We start from the raw sequence: 5,875 nt of genomic DNA on the forward strand, positions 1-5,875 counted from the left end.
CGACAGGAGGCTGCTTTTCACCGGCTGTAGGAGGAAAAGCTGCCGCTGTGAGCCGAGGAAGGAAACATCGGCTCTACTCGACATTTACGCAGCATTTTATATCATAATTCCCCTCGCACAAAATAATATATAAAATATCAAATATAAATACAGGACTACGGATATAATTTGGCACTTTTTGACAAATTTCAGACAACAAACAATAGGTCTTTAATTACTACGTTGGCTACCAAAAATAAAATAAAATGCAAATATAATAAAATGTATTATTTCAGTACAATTCCATTTTTAATACATTTGAGTGTTTACGTAATTTTTAAGTAACGCCGAATTGCAACTCGACTAAAGAAAATATATGAAATATATATATTAAAACATGCTCGTGTGTTATTAATTTGATTTTCAAAATCAAATTAACCCTTTATTTAAATATGCATCCATAAGGTTTAAAAGGAGGATTTTATGACGTATACCTTACCATTTATGACAAAAACAAAATACATGTACGTTTTCAGCGTCTATAGGTATGGCTATATGTATACACATAGAGCTATCTATATATACATATGTATGTGTATGTATATGTGTGTGTTTAGGTATATGTTAATCTTATCCCTGATCTAAACAATATTCTGTTTATATTCCCTTTTTTATCCTGGCTACAGCACTATGTCTTATTAGGACCAGGTTGCGCTCCTCGCTGAGATCCACGGGTTCTCAAAGGTCAGTATGTGTGCCAGAAAATGTACACACACACACACGACTATCAGGGACTCTTATACACGCACTTAAAATACACACACGCACGAACACCCCCCCCCCCCCCCCCCCCCCCCCCCTTTGTTCGCCTCGGATGAATCCCTCCTAGAGAGAGAGGGAGGGAGAGAGACACCACTGCCACCTAGCGGTCAAGGAGTCGTGCGTGACTGTGTGCGCGTGCACTTTGTCGTCGCCGGCCGCCTTAATTCATTTTTTGGGGAGAATTTTCTCCAACAAAAGAAATTTAGCATTTTGACATTTCCATACAACTATGACGCTCGTTGAAGCGGGCGCCATCTTGGAACTATAGAGAGAGAGAGAGAGAGGAGTCATAGTCAGACCGAATAACACGCAACACACGCGGTCTGCTGAGGTGTCCTTGAGCAAGACACTGACCCACTGCTGACCTTTACAGGGTGAATAGAGAAGAGGAGGAGTACGTGAATGTGTTATCATATTAAAGGATGCGGTCCCGCTTATCTACTAATTATTTTTTGTTGCTCCCACACACAGCGGTGCTGTAGACTCCGGCAGGACAATAATTTAATTATCTTTGTATATAATATGCTCATTAACGGGGCTCTTTACTGAGAGACATTCATTATAGATTCTATAAGAGGCCGTCTTATTCTGCGGGGCATCTTTTACCCTGCAGCCATGTCTAATGAATCAATCATTCTTACAAACATCTTGTTTTAATGCAGCTGAATCAGGCTGCTGCTGCTGCGTTTATAGATTAATTGACGTCGTCTTTAGAAATGAATGAGAATGAGATCTCCTAATGTAGTTTTTACATATAAAACGCCAGCCTAAGTTTTGCAATGTGCGTAGTTGTTGAACCTACGACTAGAGCAGATTTAATGAGTTAAATGAGTGAAACTGAATACTTTTTGTGCCCAAAGTGTGGCCCAGGGGCTGCTCATGGCACTTGGACTAGTTATGTGACTTATATTGTTTTGTTATTCATAAAGAGAACTATATTTTTATTTTTACATGAAACATCATTTATTATTTAAACTTCTATTGTTTCAGCTAAATTCACACTTCAAACACTTCAGAAAGTCTTAACAACAACATGTAGCTGTTCTTGCTTACACATCTCTATCACTATATAGATTTTAGTCATTTTAAAAAGTTTTTCTCAGAGATTTTTTCTACTTACAGTTTTTTGTTTGTTTGTTTGTTTTTTTTGCTTTTTGTTCTTCCTTTTTTTCAACTCTTAGCTAACCTTTAATTTGTCCTTCAATTTTGCTGAGGGTTTCCCTGCATCTACTTACTGACAGACTTCTTGGTTAAAATTCGTTTGTACTCGTTATAAGCTATTATGGCTTTTTGAAAAATATTTAATGACTCTGAAAGCTTTTGAATTATTTTCTGTATATTAATTGATGATTGGTTATTTTCCTTCAACGTCTGGGGGGAAACGTCTTTGTCTGTTCCCAGTTGTAATAGTCCACTTTTCAAAGCAATTTTGTGTGTAAAATTGACCTGCAACCCAACTGTAGCAATGTTTTTGATGTTACACTCTGGTGTTTCTTGGTTTAATCTGACTTGCAATGGGGAAGCCACATTTTTGTGCAGAACAAGTTTCCTTTGTTTTTCTCTAAAATGATGGACACAAAACATCTGTTGTTCTCAAGATAATTAATGCAGTGTTTTTTTAAATTAAACTTTAATTGCCAAGTAATGTTAACTTTTTACATGATTAGATTCTGCCCATCTGAGATATTTAATATAATATTAAAATGCAAAGATTGTTTTGTTTTCTTTTTTCATTTCCATTAGGAGCAAAATCTTTCTGCAAGCAATTTTCACCTCTTTCACATCTGCCGTAAAATGACCTTTAAATAACTTACAGAGCAAATGACACACTGAATTGTGTGTGTGTGCATTTATACAAATATTCACACACACAGTCACGCGCACACGCCTACTTCAGATGATCTCTGGCATTGTTACCAAAACCTGCTCCTAATGAGGCAGAACCTCAGTGTCCCGGTGTCTGAATTGAGAAATAAATAAATAATAAATGTAAGAAAATGTTAGTTGTATTTGGATGAAAGTTAGGGTTAGACATTAACTAGTTAGGAAAAAAACCCGGAAGAGATGCACATCTGCCCCCTCTGCACACCTCCTCCCCTCTCTCTGTGAGTATACGTTTGTTTGTTTGTTTGTCTGTCTAACAGATGTATAAACCAATGTTTACGGTCTCCTTAATCATTTTAATAACTTTAAAACAGAAATAGCTACATACTAAAAACACATTTCCATCAGTATCCGTGAGCTGCAGGGGATATTATTGTTAATGTTTTTGTTTTGTTTTTTTCATCTGGAGTTACTGGATTAAATCAGTGCAGCGTTTGAACAATAATATGATCGAATCGCAGTGATTTTGGTTGATCCTTCCTCCTGGGGTCTTCATTGTTACTGTGGGGTCCTGACCCTGCACAGCCCGCTTCTAGTGAAAGTCGTTTGATGATTAATGAAGGTTTAATTATAACTCTGTAAATCTGTGTCTCTGGAGATTATGAGGAAACAACGACAGGACAAATGCAGTAACATAAGATATAAGATTCACATTTTTGTGTAGTGCAGTAGATAAGATGTAAAAGTATTATAGTACAAGTACGTTAAGTTTGTTATTTTGTGTAAATGTGACTCTGGGCGGGCGGTAAATGTTGAATTTAAAGCTACAGTACTTCTGGAACATGTTGTTTCTCTTAGTTTCTGAGAAAATACAGAGACATGCGGATTAGTACGGCGGATTCGTACGGTGACTGTAAAACAGATCCTACTTCTGAACGACATTATATCTGTTTGTTGGAAACATATATAATGCTGCCCGGATTGGGATTAATGTGACGTTCTTGAAGATTAATGCATAACATGTTCACATTAAACGCATCGGTGGAAAAATATGCAACACGTTTTATTGTGTTTTTCCACCCCGGGTTATTTAAAAAATAAAATAAACAATGAATAACGACTTTACTGGACAGATATTCCTTTGCTTTTGTAAATTGCAGAGAAATGTGCTGCAGCCGAACCTCACTGAAACTTATCCAACTGTCAACGGTTATTCCCTCTGGGTAAGTGAAGTTTTTATTTCGAGCATTAACGATAAGAAATGTTACGGTTTTTTCATCCACGTAGTCAAAAAGTAAGGATAACAACTCTCAAAAGTTGTCTTTTGTTGTCATTTTTATACTAAACTGTAGGCCATTTGTAAGTTGTCAGCTGTGATTCCTCCTGAAGGAAACTCTAAAGAAAGGCTTAGTTAGATGACAATAAATCTATATTTAACATACTTTAACTTGTGCATTACAACAACATTTAACATTTAAAAAACATATGACAACATATGAAACACTGATAGGCAGAATCAGGTTATCTTCGCATGTTTAACGTCTTTAGATTTATACCGATTGATTAATTGTTTTTCATAGTTTGGTCGATTAATGCACTATATATTGTAGTAGTCATAGTAAGAATGTACCGTAGTGAAATATATATGTTATATACATATATAAACAACCATGTTAACAAATAGATCGAGACATTTAAACAAAGTATTTTAATCTGATAGTTGATTGGTTTGTTTCTTTTAACATAGATGTTATGACGTTACAGTTCTGTTGCTGTCACTAACCAGAAACACTTCAAAACGATTTTCTTCTTGTATATTAAGTCACGAAACATAGAAGAGAGAAAACAAGACAAGTCCGTTATTATGAATTTTTCTGGGGGAGACTTTTATCGAAAAACCGTCATCACAAAATTGGGATTTGCTGCAGCTACAGTTTTTATTTTTACCTCAAAACACAAGATAGGCATATGATCAGAGTTCAAAAGTCATCCTAGTCCCGATTAAAAAAAAGTATAAAGTATAAAAAGGATAATAAAAAGTTTACAGATATGATCAAGAGCCTGGAATGATTTCAGATTACAGGGACGAAGGAATGACGCGTTATAGATAAACCATTGTAGGGTTATTTTGTTATTCTGTGACGACCGTGAAGGGAACAGCATGAAGAAGAAGACAGACTGTTATTCGGTCAGCCGTACTCTTTTGATACTTTGATAGTAAGTATTTTTAGAGTCGACAGATTGGTTTCATTTGACTACAGGCGGGTGGGTCGTGTTTTTTAATGGAGCCTCAGAAAGCTAATTATAGCTCGGCAAACACTCGGTGTCAAAGATACTGTGATTAATGGAAAACAGACTGTCACGAATGTACGCCAAAAAGATGACGTAAGACTTAAATGTGCAACAGGGAAGATATAGCTCGGCAAACACTCGGTGTCAGGGAGAGAGAGGGGAGACAGACAGAGAGAGAGAGGGAGAGAGAGACTGATCTATTTCACAACTCGACCTGCAGCCGGAATGGACTTTGGACAAAGCGCAGTGTCAGAGGTCAGTGTGATAGCAGCCTGCAGCGTGTGTGGCCGAGCTGCACGACACACACACGCGGAGGCTAATGATGATGTCACAGTGGCGGGAAATTATGTTTTATACAAGAAATATTCGTCTGCAGAAATTCTTCACTGTATAAAAGCAGTTATTAAATATACAACAGCTAGACTCGTTTAGATTGGTTATAATTATTTCGGCAAGAAAGTTAGCTGTCCATTCAAAAGCAATGTTTATTTAATAGATATTTAAAACTTAAAATGAAATAAAAAAATAAAACGGCACAGGGTGGGTTTGGGTTAAAAATATTTTTAAAACTTTTGTGCACCATGACAAATTACAAAAAAAATTAAATTCACTGACTTTATATTGATTAAAAATCATAAATACAGGATTTTTTTCAAACGTTTCAAATTGTAAGTAAATCTTGCTCTATAGGGCAAAACACACTAACATTGTTTATACTTCAGAAGACAATTTGGACACTTTCCACTTAGATAATTTGCAAAACTTGTCAATATATTTAATGTGTTAAATAAAACAAAACGTTAGACCAATGACATTGATTACAATTTGGCAGTTTATATTTTTAGTTATATTTTTGCTTTCTTCTTGTTTACAACTGCTGTCTTTATTTAACTGTTTTTAACAAATTTTGAAGAGTATTGAACAATTTATCAGATATTTACCAAATTATCTTTCTATC

General features: G+C 35.7%; 1 long non-coding RNA gene across 1 annotated transcript in view; it reads left to right on the forward strand.

The window, feature by feature from the left end:
* The window catches only part of LOC112486819 (uncharacterized), an 18,761-nt gene extending 17,947 nt beyond the window's left edge, over nucleotides 1–814 (forward strand). The window contains exon 5 of the long non-coding RNA XR_003049310.1: nucleotides 666–814. This is a non-coding gene — a long non-coding RNA (uncharacterized LOC112486819). The remainder of the gene's footprint in view (nucleotides 1–665) is intronic.
* Nucleotides 815–5,875: the final 5,061 nt, after the last annotated feature.

The sequence above is a fragment of the Cynoglossus semilaevis genome, chromosome 3 (genome assembly GCF_000523025.1).
Source record: "Cynoglossus semilaevis isolate Cse_v1.0 chromosome 3, Cse_v1.0, whole genome shotgun sequence".
NCBI classification, from domain to species: Eukaryota; Metazoa; Chordata; class Actinopteri; order Pleuronectiformes; family Cynoglossidae; genus Cynoglossus; species Cynoglossus semilaevis.